The sequence below is a fragment of the Gossypium arboreum genome, chromosome 6, assembly GCF_025698485.1.
Source record: "Gossypium arboreum isolate Shixiya-1 chromosome 6, ASM2569848v2, whole genome shotgun sequence".
Classification (NCBI taxonomy): domain Eukaryota; kingdom Viridiplantae; phylum Streptophyta; class Magnoliopsida; order Malvales; family Malvaceae; genus Gossypium; species Gossypium arboreum.
In genome coordinates, this window is record NC_069075.1 from 109,904,577 (window position 1) to 109,924,895 (window position 20,319).

Here is a 20,319-nt window from a genome sequence, read left to right on the forward strand (position 1 = left end):
CGAAAAAATCGCAACCCAGCATGTTAAGGCACTATTTTTCGAATTTCTAAACACCAAACATTGCCTTATTTAAGAAAAAAAACTTTTTCAATTAAATAAAATATATTTTTTAAAATAATGAATAATATAAAATTTAATAAAAAAATAATTTGATATAATACTAAAATTATTAAAAATAAAATATAAAAGAGAATTAAAAATCGAGGAGATAGTGATTAAATAAAAATGTTGAAAAAGAAGATGAACAAAGAATAAATAAGAACAAACCGTAGAAAATAAGAATACAAGAGGGAGACAAATTTGAGTGAATGCTCTCAAGAATTCTTATTGCTTCCCAAAACTCAAGTGTAGTCAAGTCGTTTTACAATGAGGGGAGAGGCATCTATTTATAGTTGAGCCTCCCCAAATCCAACGGTACAGATCAATTACATCAACGGTTAAGATTAAAGGATATCTACAAATTAAATCTCCAAGATTACAAAATCATATCTTCTAAGATTGTATATCATATCTAAGATTGCAATCATATCTAAGATTGTATCATATCTAATATTGCAATCATATCTAAGATTGTATCAGATCTAAGATTACATATCACATCTAAGATTTCATATCATTGAAGATTATATTTCCATATGAGTCAAACTTGTAGATGGACCTTAAATCTTTTCAAGTAATGAGCCATTCCGATCGGGCCAAATTATATTTGTAATTCTGGACTGAACTTGGACTTTTTTGGGGGGGTTTATTATTTTTGTTTTTGGACTTATTTCTGGGCCCAGGCAAAATTGAGTGTCTACAGAGATTACTTATCATATCAATCATTGATAATCTTATGTAGAAACCTTATACTCATAGTCTTACTGCTCAAGTACCAAATATAATTTTACTCCTTCAAAGCTTAACATACAGAGCTAAAATACTTACCTTGATGTGAAGCAACTACAGATCATCAAAGAACTATGGCCTCTAGATCATCGATGTAGGATATATTCAGACTTAAAAAAGGTTTCAGTAAATATCATTTAAGGAAGAAGAAAGAAGAACCCCCCATTCAAAACTCATCTCTCTTATATATATAACTTAACTTACTTAGAATTTAACAAGTGTCATGTGTTTTAGAACTTGCCTTCTTAATGGTCTGTAGATCCCGAGATAAATATTAATATATACCTTGAAATCACCATTACCTAGATCAGTTATCTTGTTGATTTCTAACCAAGTTACTTAAAATCTAGCTAGCACAATATAGGCAAATCAAACATATTATACCTTTGGCGAATACTCATTTCATACTTACTTTTTATCTTATAACACTGACTTTTCATTAATATTGCAGTATCAGGAAATCAAATTCTTACTTTCTTATGTGGCAGATACTATACGCCTACATGTATACACCAAAAACAATCATTTGGGCGGCTAACACTATATTAGACAAACTATTTACAGTTATACATCGAAACTTTAGACCCACCAGATCTGAGGTGTTAAAGCTATGACAACCAATAGAGGCCGACGAGACATTAAAAGCGGGGCAATCCGTCGGGATAATAAACACGAGGTAGTTTGCTAGGACATTAAACATGGGGTATAGTATGTAAGACCATAGCTCAGCTATGACAACATAGAGAGTCCGTCGGGATAGTAAATAGGAGAAAGTTCACCAGGAAATTAAACATTGGGTTACAATGTGTAAAACTATAACTCAGCTTTGGCAACCAAGAGAGTCCGCTAGGACATTTAACATGGGTTTAGGCTAGGTAAGACAATAGTTCAGCTATGGTATCAGGTGAAGTCTACAGAAAAGTTTGGGCTAGAAAGAAGGAAATATATGAAAAGAGAGAGATCGAAATATGACCTACTTGAAAAGTAACACAAAAGGACAAGTACGATGTGTCCGAGAACACGGGTAAATGAGATAGTCCAAATATCTGTCAGATTAAGAATATGAGTCTACATGTTTGGGCAAGTAAACCCGAGTCGGGGTGAAAATATGATGATTAAGTGGAACATAAAACTAAGGATCCGTAACTATCTAGTGTCTGGTAAGTCTATTGAGGTCTACGCGGAGATAAGTTGTAACAACCCGGTTTTAGCTAAATCGAAATAGTAGTTTTGGAACCACAAATTCAAGGTCATAAAATTATTTTTAATATTATTTTTGATGTTTATAGCATGTGGATATGTATGTGTGAAAATTTTGTGGAATAATTTTAACGTTTGAGTGCTTAATTTGACAAAAAGACTAAATCGGGTAAAATGCAAAAGTTGCATTATATTTGTTAAAGTGCTTAATTGTCATGACTTATTAAATGAAAGGTCCTTATATTGATATTAGACCATTGATAGTGGAAATTTTCATAAATGGGCATCCATTAAGTTGTTTTTAAATGGTTTAATTAAGATTAAATTTGTAAAATGGTTATTAAATGATAATTAAAGTAAAACAGAACCAAATGTTCATCTTTATTCATCTCTTTGGCCGAAACTAAGGAAAGAAATAAGGGTTGGGAAGCTTTCATACAATCGACCATCTTTAAGCTTGAGTGTAAGTCCGTTTTAGCTCGGTTTTTTATGATTTTATGTTTTTGTGATCGTTGCTTTGTGTTTTAGCTAACCCATGCCCTAATTTTTGAATTGGTTGATGATTTTAGAATTTTTCCATTGATGAATTCATGTGTTTTATGATGTTTGATGATGAATTATGAAAGTTTGGTGCTTGATATACATGTTTTGTAAAGTGATTTTGAGTAAAAAATGCATATTAGGGATTAAATTGAGAAAAGTTTAAATAGAGGGGTTAAATTGTAAAATAAATGAAAGTTTTGGGCTGTTAGGGACTCAAGCATAAATTGGCTAAGCATGGGTCTTATTGGATTTTGTGAATTTTGTGTATTTATGAAATATGAACTAAATTGAATAAATATGGAATTTTAGGGGCTAAAGTGCAAAAATGCCCAAATATGTGTTTGTGCATTAAATTTAATAAACATGTAATTGAATAAGTTAAATTTGAATACATCTAGATATAGAAAGGAGGAATTCAGATCTAGATTGGGGGAAAACTAAAGTTATCGATAAACGATTCAATTCGTCGTTTTAGTATCCGAGGTAAGTTTGTACGTGATAAACATTGTTACAATTATGTTTTAATGCTTTAATATTGCATAATTGTACATATGCGACTACGATTGCGTACGATGATAAATTGACTATGTTTGGCACTCAGTGTGCGTTTCGAGATAGCTTCGGCTATATAAAGCACTTATTGTGCGAATTGGAATAGCTTCAGTCTAATGTGATGGCACTAAGTGTGCGACATCGTTATGGCTTTGGCTAATTATTATTTCACTAAGTGTGCGAGTTCATTGAATATTGAAAGACTTCTGGGTGGTTTAATGTATTGAATAAAAAGGTGAGAAGGAAATAGATAAATACGGGGAAGTACAGGTACGTACAAAACCTATGTGGTAGTTGATACTATATGTATGAAGTAAGGGATTTGTATATACATGGTAATGGTCTTGGACTAGAATTGAATGATGATATTAGACTTACTAAGTGTTTATTAATTGATGATTTGTATTTTATGAATTGTTGAGTATATTTAGTACGAACTTACTAAGCTATGAAGCTTACTGTGTGTATTTGTCTTTGTTTTATAGAGTATCGAAGCTAGCACAGACATAGGGGATCATTGGGAACCATCATCACACTATCGACTACTTGTTGGTAGTTTTGGATGCTTGTAAATATGGTATATTGCATGTATAGGCTAGTGAGTTGATGATATGTTTTGAATTATGATTTAAGCCATAAGATTTGGCTTACTTTTGGTTGAAAATGTTGGTATGTATTTGGTCATTTAAGTTGGCCTCAGTGATGTACATAATGCCTTATGTATATTGGGTTGATTTGGTATGATGGCCTTAGTGTTGATAAAGTTTAATAATGTGTTTTGTGATATGAAATAGATGATAATATGATGAATTAATGTATATAGAACTTATGCAAGTTGTGATGATTTTGGCATAATGATTTGGTATGTTTTGAATGTGGAATTGAGTAGTTAAAATGGTTGATGATAGATGGTATGATATATGTGTGAATTGGTATGTTTTGGGCTGCCTATAAGTGTATGGAAATGGTTCCAAATTGGTTGTTATGTATGCATGAGTGAAGGGTGGCAAATTGGCTTTGCAAATGGCCTATTTTTGTCCACACGGGTAGAGACACGGGCATGTGTCTCAGCTGTGTGTGACACACGGCTATGTTACACGACCGTGTGTCCTCTCAGGTACCCTTTCGAATCAAGGCAGTATACCCTACAGTTTTGACACGGCCTAGACACACGGGCATGTCTACTAGCCGTGTGAGACACAAGGGCTGGCACATGGGCGTATGGCTGGCTGTGTGACCCAAGTTAGTAACCTCCCTAATTTTCCCATGGCCATGCCACATAGGCATGTCCTCGGCCGTGTGGTACAAGTCAGTATGTACGCCTTGTTTTCACACGATCTACACCACGGGCTTGTCTGGTAGTTGTGTGAGGCACACGGCCTGTTCACACGGGCATGTGACCCTTAAATATTGGAAAATTTTTCTAAGTTTCCCTAAGTTTGCAAGTGTTATCAGTTTAGTCCCAAACCACTTTTAAGCATGTTTTAAGGTCTCGTAGAACCTTATAAGGGACATTGTGAATGGATTTTGATTATGAATGTATAAATGTATGTGAATGAGATGTATTGTCTGGTAATGCCTCGTAACCCTATTCTAGCATTAGATACGGGTTAGGGGTGTTACATAATAGCCGCCCAGACAGTCAGGTGGTGAAGACGCCAGAACATGCACCAATTGATGGGTGAGCTAATTAGGGTTATGTAATGCAGACTAAATCATATGGAAGCCCGCCAATGATTACTTGGGTGGAATCTCGCCAAAAGGCAATAGAAAGTATGAACTAATAGGGATTTATCTATTGTCATCAGTCATTCTGATGACTGGGAATAGGATGAATAGTTAGCTAGGAATAGATGGTATAGTGCAAGGCTATCACGGTGGTAAGACATCCCTTCAATGGCTTATTCAGATAGTCAAAATCATGAACACAATGCAGGTTAAGGTAAAAATGGAGAAATTGGAATGCGGCAAAATCAGGCCTACACCTTAGAGAACCAATTCTGTAAAGAATATGTTTATGACTCTGATAAAGATTAAGCCTGCCAAAGGTAAGCTATGGAAAGAAAGGAGGGCATAACCTCGCTAGTGAAATCTGCGAATGGTCAAGGATGAACAAGGAGTTGAAATCTCTACTTAAAACATCATTCCTTAAAGTTCTGAATTTTTTATAGGGTCATTATGCAAAAACTCACTGTCATTATGCAAAAACTCACTAAGTTCAATTGAACTTAAAAATTGTCTGCTTATTTGCAGGATAAAGTTTTCACTCGAGAATCGAGTGGAGGGCTAAGCCAAACAATGCCAGGTAGAGGGAAAGGCATGGATATCGTTCATGTGCATAGAGAGGCTCCCTTAAATGCCACACCTTGGGGATTGATACAAGTGTAACGATCTTATTTTAAATTTTGGTGTTGTAAATATTGTTTAGTTGTGTGACTGAAGTTTAGAAGAGTTATATTTCTTGTTAAAAATTTGATGTGTAATTTAATAGTTTAAGTAAGTTAACAATAATAAATTCATTGTTATAATTATATTTTTTGGGTCCTTGTATCTCCTAGTACCCGGATCTAGCATTCGGGTTGGGTGTAACACCCCTAACCCGTATCCGTCGCCAGAATAGGGTTACAAATAGGGTTACAAGGCCTTACAAATCAAAGCACAACATATAATATACATTTCCCATACATGATTCAATTTCACATAAATATCAATCTAACATAACCATATTGTCCCTTATAAGGTTTTACGAGACCTTAAAACATGCTTAAATGAGGTCTGGGACTAAACTGATAACATTTGCAAACTTTGAGAAACTTATAAAATTTTCAACCATTCAGGAGTTACACACCCGTTTGAACAGGATTTGTGCCTCACACGGCCACCAGACATGCTCATATCACAAACCATGTGAAAACAGGGTATACATACTGACTTGCACCACACAGCCGAGGACATGCCTGTGTTCCATAGCCGTGGGAAATCTAGAGGGGTTACTGACTTGGGTCACACGACCGGTCACACGTCCATGTGCCAGCCCGTGTGTCACACACGGCCAGTAGACACGCCCGTGTGTCTAGGCCATGTCAAACCTGTAGGGTATACTGCCTTAATATCGAAGGACTACCCTAAGGGACACACGGCCGTGTAGCATGACTGTGTGTCACACACGGCTAAGACACACGCCTGTGTCTCTACCCGTGTGGACAAAAATAGGCTATTTGCAAAGCCAATTTGCCACCCTATTTTCACAAGCATATACAAGTATAATTTGCATCAATAATTCAACCCAATTGGCGGCCACTTCATAACCATTCATACACATATCATACCATTTAGAAACCATTCTCTGAACTACTCAAATACATGGTCAAAACATACCAAATCAATAAGTCAAAATCATCAAATTTGCATAACTTCTAAATGCATTTCTTCCTTATTTCAATTACTAATTCTTGTCACAAAATATACCATTTCATCATCTCAAAATCAAGCCATAACATGCTATCTTCCAAACATTAATACACCAATTATCAACTAGCTACACAATCAAACATATAACCATCACAAAATATGCCAAAACATAAGGCCATATATATATACACCACATGTATCACTTATCAAACACATAATTCAAGCCAACTTAAATAGCAAAATACACCACCATTTACAAGCCAAATCTCATGGCTAAAGTCATAACTCAAAACATATCAATATGACACTAGCCTATACGTGTCATATACCATATATACAAAGCTTCAAAAGTACCAAAAAGTTGATCGATAGTGTGATGATGTTTCCTGATGATCCCCGAGTCTGAGCTAGCTTTGATTATCTATAAAAACATGGAAAAAACACACAAAGTAAGCTTTAAAAGCTTAGTAAGCCATAGACAAATAAATTATCACATGAATCAACATAATTTCCATCAATAGGCAACTATGAGTAAACATTTATAAGATCACAAACCTTTCTCATTGTACACATATTCAATATCATAATTGAATTCATCAAATACTTCCATTTTATTACTCGTATGAATCTCGTACGTACCTGAGCCATTTAACTCATTCACGCATTCTTTCTCGACTTAACTTTGCCTGTTGAACCGATCGGGATTGTTAAGGATACTTGGCAATCACATATAACTCGTACAATGCCATATCCCAGATATGGTTTTACATGTTATCACATATCGATGCCACTATCCCAGACAGGGTCTTACACGAAATCAAATAACGATGTCAATATCCTAGACATGGTCTTACACGTGATCACAGTACAGTGTCAATGTCCCAGACATGGTCTTACATGTAATCACATCTTAGTAACCTAATGTCATGACATTTGTATCCTATACTATTCCTAAGGCCCGTACAGGACTTTCGAATGTCGTAACATCTTCGATTCTTGTTCTTATTTGCTCATTCAAAAATCATAGCAATTCAATTACAAATAAACACATATAATTCAATTTAAATACATTTATTTGCATATGAACTTACCTTGTATTCGGGATAAACGGCTTAGATCGACTATTCGACAACTTTCGATTTCCCCCGATCTAAATTTGATTTCTTTCTTGATCTGTATGAAATCAAAATTAACTTATTTATCCATCAACACATTAAATTTAGTCCACAAACACATATTTAAGCCAATTTGCACTTTGGCCCTAAACTTTCACATTTTTTACAATTTAGTCTTCAATTCATAAAAACAAAATTACACAATTTCTGTCCATGTTCTAATAACATCATAAGGACCTCACATTTAATCAACCATAGCAATTAAACACATTTAACATATAGAATGCCACTTTTGCATTTTACGCGATTTAGTCCTTTTTCTCAAATTGAGCTATTAAACGATAAAATTAGCTCACGAAATTTTCACACATATATAATCACATGCTGTAAACACATAAAATAATTTTTCCAACCTCGTATTTGTGGTTCCAAAACCACTATTCTTCTTTAGCTAAAACCAAGCTATTATAACTCTCCCCCCTTAGGGATTTTCGTCCCCGAAAATCTTACCAGTGAATAGGTTTGGATATTGTTTCCTCATAGCGCCCTCGAGTTCCCATGTAGCTTCTTCAACCTCTTGCCAATTCCATAAGACTTTTATTAATGCTATTCATTTATTTCTCAGCTCTTTGATCTCACGAGCCAAAATTCGGATCGGTTCTTCACTATACGATAAATCTGGCCAAATTTCAGCTTCGGTCGGGGAAATAGCATGTGAAGGGTCGGATCAGTATCTTCATAGCATCGATACATGGAATACATTATGAATATTCTCTAATTCTGACGGTAATGCTAAATGATATGCTACTGGACCTATTCTTTCAATGATCTCATACAATCCGATGAATCTCAGACTCAATTTCCCTTTACGACCGAATCAAAGTATTTTCTTCTATAGAGATACTTTCAAAAACACTTTATCCCCGATCTGAAACTCAATATCTTTTCATTTCAAGTTTGCATATGATTTCTAACAATCTGACGCTGCTTTCAAACTATCACGAATTACTTTCACTTTTTGTTCAGTCTCTTTAATCAGATCGACCCCAAAAATCTTATTCTCACATAACTCAGTCCAGTACAGCAGTGTTCGACATTCCAACCTTATAAAGCTTTGTACGGTGCCATTTTAATACTCAATTTTTTATACACAAATTCAATCAACGGCAAATAATTTTCCCACGTACCTTCGAACTCAAGAATGCAACATCTTAACATATCCTCGAGTATCTGTATAACTCGCTCGGATTGACCATCCGTCTGCGAGTGAAATGCGGTACTAAAATGTAGTTTTGAACCCAGTGCATCTTGCAGTTTCTTCCAAAATCTCGATGTAAACCTTAGATCTCTATCTGAAATAATAGAAACAGGTACTCCGTGTAATTTCACAACCAAGGAGATATACAACTCAGCTAACTTTTCAAGTAAATAGTCTGTTCGTGCCGGAATGAAATGAGTTGATTTTGTTAATCTCTCGACTATAACCCAAATTGCATCTTTCTTTCTCAGAGATAGAGACAATCCCGACACAAAATCCATAGTTACTCTATCCCATTTCCACTCAGGAATCATAATCGGCTACAATAAACCAGATGGTACCTGATGCTCAGCTTTAACTTGCTGACAAATCAATCATTTAGAAACGAACTCTGAGATATCACATTTCATACTAGGCCACCAATAAAGCTATTTTAAATCATTATACATTTTTATGCTTCCAGGATGAACCGATAAACAACTACTATATGCTTTGCTCAAAATCATTCGAATCAACTTTGAATTTCTCGGAACACATATTCAGCCTATGAATCTTAAACAATCATCAACTTCAACTTGAAATTCTGAATCAAGGTTCGAATCATTGAGCTCGTTTTGCTAACATCTTATTATCAACTTTCTGAGCTTCACAAATCTGTTGTAAAAATAATGATCTCGCTTTCATGGCCATAATCGAACCATCATTACACAAATCTATTTGAGTGTTCATCACACGTAGAGCGAACAAAGATTTCCAGCTTAATACATCAGCAACAACATTTACTTTTCTCGAATGATAGTCAATTACTAGCTCATAATCTTTTAGCAATTCTAACCATCTCCGCTGTCATAAATTAAAATCTTTTTGAGTCATCAGATATTTCAAACTCTTGTGATCTGAATAAACATGGCATTTCTCACCAAATAAATAATGGCACCAAATCTTCAACGCAAACACAATAGTTGCTAACTCCAAATCATGCGTCGGGTAATTCTTTTCATGCAACTTCAACTATCTCGAGGCATAAGCTATGACTTTGCCTTTCTGCATCAAAATGCAGCCCAGACCATTCAACAATGCATCACTATAGATCACAAATTCTCTACCCAGTTCTAGTTGTACTAACACTGGAGCTTAAGTTAAAAGAGCTTTTAGCTGATCAAAACTTTTCTGACATTTCTCGGATAGTTCAAACTTTACATCTTTCTGAAACAATCTCGTCAACGGAGTCGCAATCATTGAAAAGCCTTTTACAAATCGTTTATAATAACTGGCGAGTCCCAGGAAACTGCGGACCTTAGAAACATTTCTCGGGGGCTTCTAATCTATAATCGCAGATATCTTGCTTGGATCAACTCGAATACCTGATGCTGACACAATATGCCCCAGAAAACTAACTTCACGCAACCAGAATTCATATTTGTTAAACTTTGCAAATAACTACTTACCACGCAGAGTCTGCAATACAATTCTCAAATGCTCAGCATACTCGGATTCATTTCGTGAATATATCAATATCTCATCAATGAACAACAAATCGATCTAAGTACATCTGAAAATTTGGTTCATTAAATCCACAAAGACTGTAGGAGCATTCATTAGTCGGAAAGGCATAACTAAAAATTCATATTGTTCGTACCTCGTTCAGAAAGCTGTCTTTGGCATATCAGAGTCTCTAACTCGCAACTGATAATAACCCAATCTTAAATTTATCTTTGAAAACAATGTATCCCCTTTTAACTGATCAAACAAATCATCTATTCTGGGCAGAGGATATTTATTCTTGATCGTCACTTTGTTAAGTTGTCGGTAGTCTATACACATTCTCATCATGCCATCTTTCTTTTTCACAAACAACACGAGAGCACCCCAGGTGAGAAAATCAGTCTTACAAACCCTCTGTTGGTTAATCTTTGCACCTAAGATTTCAATTCTTTTAAATCTGTCGGGGCCATTCGATATGGAGCTATAGATATCGACGTTGTTCTCGGCACTAACTCAATGCCAATCTCAACCTCTCGGATCGGTGGTAAACCCAGTAACTCTTCAGGAAACACAACTGGCATTGATTCTATCTTCTTTTCAGTCACTTTTGTATCAAGCATATAAGCAAAATAAGCTTCGCAACCTTTTCTCACGTATTTCTTAGCTAACATCGAAGAAATCTCTGATAGTAAATCATTCAAATCATCTGACTCAATCCAAATAATCTCATTATTCTGACATCTCAAATCAATTGTCTTTCTTTTAGAATTCACTATAGCATCATGTAGTGTTAGCCAATCCATACCCAGAATTATATCAAATTCATCAAATGGTAACAACATCAGATCAGCCAGAAAACAGAAATCTTGAATCATCAACGGATAATTCTTGCACACTTTATCAACCAGTACATACTTGCCTAAGGGGTTCAATACTCTAATTACAAATTTAGTAGACTCTACAGGCAAAGTCTTACTTGATACTAAATTCATGCATATATAAGAATGAGTTGATCCTGGATCTATCAATGTAATAACTTTAGTATCATAGAGAGTAAAAGTACCAGTAATAACATTTGGAGATAACGCTTCTTCCCAAGCACGAAAAGCATAGGCTCGTGCAGGTTCAGACCTCACGGTAGAGTCTTTGGTTGTTCTCTGACTACCACTCACATTAACAACATTTCTAGGCGGTCTACCTCTACCTGCAGTATTACTCAGTCTCGTGTTTTGTATTGTATCTTACTCAGCCAACTCAAGGCAGTTACGAATGAAATGATCTAATGATCCACATTTAAAACAGACCCGATCATTCAATCTATAATCATTAAAATGTCGCTTTCCACAATGTCTACACTTAGGTTGTTTTGTCTTACACTGCCAACACTAGCAATAGATCTAGCTTGAGCTTTAGAACTCACAAGATGCTTTTCATGATCCTTGATTGAATGTCCCACTAATGCATTAGAATGATTAAATGAGTCTCGAAATTTCTTCGATGAAGATTGATATTGCTTACTCATTGATCTCTTTCTCGAGTCTCTAGCTTCTGAGTCTACTTTTCTCTTTTCTTTGTTGAGATCATTGGCTTTACAAGCCCTTTCAACCAAAACAACGAATTCTTTTATTTCTAGAATCCCGACTAGAAGTTTTATATCTTCATTCAATCCATCAATAAACCGCTTACACATAATCTCTTCGGTAGAAACATATTTCCGAGCATATTTGCTCAATCGTCCAAATTCTCTTTTGTACTCAGTCACAGTCATTTGATCTTGTTTCAATTCTAGAAACTCTTTATACTTTTGATCAAGAAACCTTTGACTTATGTACTTCTTTTGGAACTCAGATTGGAAAAAATCTCAAGTAACTCGTTCTCTTGAAACCACTGATATCAATGTTTTCGACCAATGGTATGCATTATCTCTAAGTAAAGATACCACACATTTGATACACTCATCAGGATTACAAGACAATTCATCGAATACTCGGATCGTGTTCTCGAGCCAGAACTCAGCCCTCTCAGCATCATCATCAATGGTAGCATAGAACTCCTAAGCCCCATGTTTACGAATCTTATCAATAGGTGGTTTATTTAATTGCAAAAGATTAATACTTGAGGAATTACAGGGTTTTGTTGAAGAACAGGTGGGGTCAAGGTTGTTTAGCAGCCGCATGCGTTTGAAAGAACTCCGTGAACCACTCACTTATCATTTGGAAGAAGGCTTGCTTAGCCTCTCCCCCTTGACTACTTGAAATCGGCCTAGAATCAGCTGACGCTGCCCTTTGAGCAAGAGCTAGTGCATTACTTTCCACATCATCGGCTATTGCTCATTCGGGATCCATTTACTATATGGAAACACATTTTAAGCTGTCAGGAATCATCACACTATCGCAGTCTATATATATGACATGTATAGCTAGACTCTTACATGCTACGTTAGTCCTAGAATCAACTAAACTATAGCTTTGATACCAATAAAATGACCGTGTGTTACACACGGTTGAGACACACTCCCGTGTCTCTACCCATGTGGACAAAAATAGGCTATTTGCAAAGCCAATTTGCCACCCTATTTTTACAAGCATACACAAGAATAATTTGCATCAATAATTCAACCCAATTAGTAGCCACTTCATAACCATTCATACACATATCATACCATTTAGAAACCATTCTCTTAACTACTCAAATACATGGTCAAAACATACCAAATCAATAAGTCAAAATCGTCAAATTTGCATAACTTCTAAATGCATTTCTTCCTTATTTCAATTACTAATTCTTGTCACAAAATATACCATTTCATCATCTCAAAATCAAGCCACAACATCCTATCTTCCAAAAATTAATACACCAATTATCAACTAGCTACACAATCAAACATATAACCATCACAAAATATGCCAAAACATAAGGCCATATATATATATATATATATACACCACATGTATCACTTATCAAACACATAATTCAAGCCAACTTAAATTGCAATATACACCACCATTTACAAGCCAAATCTCATGGCTAAAGTCATAACTCAAAACATATCAACATGACACTAGCCTATACGTGTCATATACCATATATACAAAGCTTCAAAAGTACCAACAAGTTGATCGATAGTGTGATGACGTTTCCCGACAATCCCCGAGTCTGAGCTAGCTTTGATTATCTATAAAAACATGGAAAGAACACACAAAGTAAGCTTTAAAAGCTTAGTAAGCCATATACAAATAAATTATCACATGAATCAACATCATTTCCATCAATAGGCAACTATGAGTAAACATTTATAAGATCACAAACCTTTCTCATTGTACACATATTCAATATCATAATTGAATTCATCAAAAACTTCCCTTTTATTACTCGTATGAATCTCGTACCTATCTGAGCCATTTAACTCATTCACGCATTCTTTCTCGACTTGACTTTACTTGTTGAAACGTTTGGAATCGTTAAGGATACTCGGCAATCACATATAACTCATACAATGCCATATCCCAGATATGGTCTTACATGTTATCACATATCGATGCCACTGTCCCAGACAAGGTCTTACACGAAATAAAATAACAATGCCAATATCCTATTCATGGTCTTACACGTAATCACAATACAATGCCAATGTCTCAGACATGGTCTTACATGTAATCACATTTCAGTAACCAAATATCATGACATTCGTATCCTATACTATTCCTAAGGTTTGTATGGGACTCTCGAATGTCGTAACTTCGTCGATTCTTGCTCGTATTTGCTCGTTCAACAATCATAGCAATTCAATGAAAAATAAAAACATATAATTCAATTTAAAGACATTTATTTGCATATGAACTTACCTTGTATTCAGGATAAACGGATTGGATCGACTATTCGACAACTTTCGATTTCTTTAGATCTAAATTTGATTTCTTTCTTTCTTGATCTATATGAAATCAAAATTAACTTATTTATTCATAAACACATTCAATTTAGTCCAAAAACACATATTTAAGCCAATTTTCACTTTGGCCCTAAACTTTCACATTTCTTACAATTTAGTCCTCAATTCATAAGAACACAAATTACACAATTTCTTTCAAAATTCATGCTAGCCGAATTCTTCATAGACTCCAAGTAGCCCATTATTTTTACTTATTTGACATTTCAACCCTTCAATTTATAAATTTCACAATTTAATCCTTATTTGACATTTTTGTCAAAAATCACTTTACAAAACATTAAAATATATCAACAATTATTCATTTTCCATCATTAACTTTCAAAAAAATCAAGCTATCATCAATGGCAACTCAAAAATTGATCAACCAATTCTAAAATTAAGGCATGGGCTAGTTAGAACTCAAAGCAACGATCACTAAAACATAGAAATTATTAAAAACCGAGCTCAAAACATACCTAATTGCTTGAAAATAGAAGTGCCGAATCAAGAATCCTAACTTCTCTTCTTGTTCTTCTAATTTCGGTGCACTAAGATGATAATGAATGGAATTTATGTTTTATTATTACTTATTTTAACATTATTTACAAAATACCATAATTAACCTTATTTAATAACTATTAAAACACCTTAATAAATGTCAATTTATGTCCATTCCCACTGTCCATGGTCTAATTACATCATAAGGACCTCACATTTAATCAACCATAACAATTAAACACATTTAACATATAGAATGCCACTTCTGTATTTTACGCGATTTAGTCCTTTTTCTTAAATTGAGCTAATAAACGATAAAATTAGCTCACGAAATTTTCACACATATATAATCACATGCTATAAACACATAAAATAATATTAAAAATATTTTTTTATCCTCAAATTTGTGGTTTCAAAACTACTATTCTACTTTATCTAAAACTGGGCTGTTACATTGGGTCTTGGTTGCTATAAATTTAGTGGTATTAGAGCTTCGATTTAGTCAATTCTCTAGACATGGAAAGTTAAGAAAACACCCCTATAAACATTTCACAATAGGTCTAGCTTAGCATCCCAGGTTATTATAAAGGATTCATTTATGTTAGGATGTTGATGTAGCGTGTAAATTATAGAAGTCAGCATTGGGCTTATCATAACCGAAAGGAAAGCGAGAGATGTAAACATAAAGGATGAATAAAGAAGAAGAAGTTTTCATTAAAGAGAATATTTTACAAGTATACGGCTATTTCAATTTTCCCCTAGAACTGAATCTCTTGGAGAATCAAGGTCGGATGGTTCCAAGCCTTGATTATGAAAGAGTTTTCTCAATTCCCTCCATTCTCTCTAAAATTCCTCCCAACTAGTCTTAGAGGGATTGTAAACATCGAAGCCAAAGTTCATATTGATAAACTGGTGTAGGGAGCTAAAATTTACTTAACTCAAGTCAAAAGGACTCGCGGCAACCTATGCGTGCAAGATCAAGTTTACCCTTAATTTGGGCAGGAAATCTTGAATGCCCTACTAGGTGTTCACCTTGTACTTCGTCAATGTCTCCTCATTCTCTTTCTAGATGTGCTCCCTATAAGCGAGGTGATATTGCTCGAGGGTTTCCTACCAATGAACCTTCTCATCCAACTCCTTTGCTCTAGTCTCTAAGGGCTTCTATTTGGTCTCCCAAGTAGAGATAGACTCGGTGAACTCAACAATTTGCTAGAAAGAAACCTCATATGATTAGCAGAGCTAAGTAAGAGATTGCTTGTTAGAGAGAAGGGCCCTTTTAGACTCGACCTACTTGGCCTCAAATTCAGCACAAACCTGTAGGAGGACCTAGCTCGCGAGGCCATTCTCTGCTGATAATATGGAAAAGGAACCCGCCAGCTCTTGAAAAGTGGGTTTGTGAACGCTAGAGGAAGAGGATGAGGGGTAGGTGAACTCCTTCAATTCCTGGGATAGCTCCTAGTCCATTCGTTGTTGGACATTATAGAGAGAAAAAAAGATACTAGCCCGCGTGGAGATGATTTCACCAGGAGAAGAAAGTTTGAACTTTCCTTGAAGGGGGAGTATAAGTGAGGGCGACAAAAGAGGAAGTGTGGGGAGTTAAGGTAGTAGCAAGCGGGTATGCAATATTGGGGAACTCAACAAGAAACTTGAGTAGAACTGGAAGGAGGAACCAAGAACGTACTACAGAATCAGATGATGGAAATATTGTGTTGGACATTAACGGGGGAGCAAGGGACCTACCCTCTAGAAAGATCGATTGTTTTCCAAGCCTGTGGTGGGTCAACTTATTTCCACTACTCTCCCCAACACTAGAAGACCCCCTCTCAAGTCTTAACCTTTTTTAGCTGCTACTACTAGTTCTTACACTTGATGCAATCACATCCATGGTTTTTTGTGCACCCTAAAAAAAGCCTCAATATCCATGACTTTGGGTTGGGCAAAGTGTCGGGGGAAATAAATGAGTAGTGTAACACCCCTAACCCGTATCTGTCGCCGAAATAGGGTTTCTAAGCATTACCAAATAAACGTAACCTAAATCATTCATTTCAAAACATTTCAATAATCATAACATAATCCATCATTAAACATGCATATCATCCTTTATTAAATCCCTCGAGGCTTTAGAATCACTTTAGAAACGATTCAAGACTAAATCGGGAACATTTGAAAATTTTACGAAAAAGTTAGAAAATTTTCAACTGCAGAGGTCACACGGCTGTCTGACTCACACGGTTGAGACACACGCCCATGTATGTGCCCGTGTAACTCTCTGACTTGGGTCACACGGCCAAGCCACACACCTATGTGTTAGGTCGCGTAACTCTCAAAATGGCCTCACACACCCTTGTGTCTAGCCATGTGTCTCACACGGCCAAGTCACATGCCTGTGTGTCTGGCCAAGTAGACCTAACATATACCTTAAACAACAAGTTTACCATTTCCTACTTGCTTGGGCATTAAGCAACTCAAAAACCATTCGTTTAACTATTCAAAACACGTCAAAACAATCATCCTAGGTGCCTATCCAATATACCCACATTGGTACCACATTTATATCATCAAAACATATCATCAATGCATCATTCAAATCAATATTTTAAGCATACCTTTAACCTAACTTATAACTACCTAAAATATCAAGCTTAAGTTCACATACACTTCACAAGCAATGGTTCAAACAATATGCCAAATTATAGCTTCAAACACAAACATAAACATACTCAAACTAACATTGCACTTATAACTTCATTTACAATCCATCAACAAAATAACTATCAACTAAGACATCCTAGGTACATGCCATCAAAAAAGGTAAACATCACCACATTTGAGATCAGGATCGTTGTAGGATGCTGAGTCGGCGATCAAAAGATAAGTACCTAATCTGCGCACGGAAAACAAAATTGTACACTGAGTAAAACTTAGTGATATTTCTATAATCCAAACAATTAAAGACATAATGATGCAAAAAGGCATAATTTGAATTATACGAACATACTATTGTCTAAACTTACAATTACCATATACCATCATTTCAAATTCATGCATATTACAATAGCATTTCATACCATACTCAATTTTCACATGCTATCATCTTTGATTTGTTTAACAAATATCTCAATTCACATCACTTGTTATATAAAATAGCTTTTCACATATCAATCCACATTTCATTCAAAAATGGCATTATCATTTCCATATTCAATTCATGAGTACATAACTCATATATTCCATTTGTTCACCATATATTTCACATTTCATTTTCAATCCACTATAATTTTCAATTTCTTATTCCATCCCATTTTAATATCAATTATAAAACTTTATTATTTATTTACCTGTATTAACACAACTCGAACGCGGACGAATACACAGATCCAACCAACACACCAGTTTGGCACTCTGTACCTCATCGGATAAATCCAAAGTAATAACTGCGCCCAGCACTATATAAATTGACACCCAGTGTCTCATTGGTTAAACAAAAGCAAATTGGCACCCAGTGCCTCATCGACTCAAAGTCGAAGAAATCTCTGAACTCTTCTTATCTTATGGCATGCCATCTATATCCGACTTAGCCCGATACAGTTAATAGGGTTTCATTTCACTTTTCAAATACAACCAATATCCAATTCTCATATTTGCACATTATCACATTTACACATATATTCATTTTAATTCAAATAATCAATACATTCATAATGTATATACCAATTCAGTCCATTTCAATCAGCTATAATTTCAATTCACTATCAAAGTGCCAAAATACTCGCCTCAACCACTTACCATATGGATTAAATCAAAATACAACAATTAACAGCTAGGTTCGAATTATAGAAATACAAACCGTGGATTCTGAGCGATTCAATGTTGATTTTATCCTTCCCCTTTTTAGTCGAGGATTCTGGTATGATGTTAGCTACAGAACTAAACAATTAAAATACATTAATACTGCACAATTCAATTCCACATTGAATATTTCAATTTTTACTCAATATTTGCTTAAATTCATATTTAGTCCCTAAATCGAGACTAATTTTTATTCTTTACATTTAATCTCATATTTTTATACTAATTTCGCTTTAAGCTATATTTAGCTCCCTATTTTCAATTAAACCCTTAAATTTCAAAATTTTCACAATTTAGTCCCTATTACTCAAAATTTACAATTTGTTCTATAATTTAATCCTTCTCCATGTCTAGCTTAAGAATCTATCAATTAAATCACTAATACTAAAACTATTCAACAATAACAGTATCTAAAATCTTAATCAATGTTAAAATTTCAACATGGGTCGAATAGCTCTGAACACCGAGATTCCAAAAATATAAAAATTACAAGAAAAGGGACTAAATTGACTAACCAATTTTGAATTTGAACCTTAAAGTCCCTAGGTTTGCCGTCAGTCACCCTTCTTTCTTTTTTTCTTTTTCTTTCTTCTTTTTATTTTGCATGCCACCACTTCCTCTTTATGTTTTTATTATAATAACCATTATTATTTTATAAATTATACATAATTTAAATGTATGTAAACTATTATTATAACATATAACATATATATAATTTAAAATTTCATTAATGACTGCCCACTAACATAAAAAAATGTATATTTGCTACTTTAGTTCTTTTAATTAACTTTAATCTATAATTCAACGTTAACCTTTATGCAATTTAGTCCTTATATTATAATAACTCTTAATTCATACAAATTCACTTAACTAAAATCTAATTAACTACAAGCTACCTTCGTAAATATTTTTAAATATTTACGAGTTCGATTTACGGGAACAAAGTTCTAGGAGTGCACTTTCTGACACCCCTTACTATAGGGTCATTACAAGTAGGACCTATAAGGGGAACAATAGGGTCAACAACATTCTCAACTAAGCCCCTACCTGAAGACTCACCCATGAACCCCGGAGTTGATGTAAGCCAACGGTTGGGAAGAATATTGCAAACAATATAAAAGAAATCTATGGGCTCCCTCTATTTTCCTACAAGAGCCCAAGCTAAATCACCATCGGTCCCAAATGGCCACGCCTCCTCGACTGATTGAACCATTCTAGGAGTTACGCCGAGATGACTGTAACACCCTAACTCGTATTCGTTGCCAGAATAGGGTTTCAAAGCATTACCGGAATTTACAAATCATTTAATAAAAATTTCACTTCACATAACAATCATACCTGAAATCAATCAAATTTAATCATAATGTCCCTTATGTGAGCATCGAGGCCCAAAATATATATTAGAAACATATCGGGACTAAACCAAAAACTCATAAAAAATTTCTGAAATATTTAAAATTTTCAACACTGCAGAGGTCACACGGCCGTGTGGCTCACGCAGCCAAGAGACAAGTCCATGTCTTAGGCCGTGTTTTCATTTTGTTTTGTATAAACTAGATGATGCAGTGGACACACGACCGTGTGTCACACAC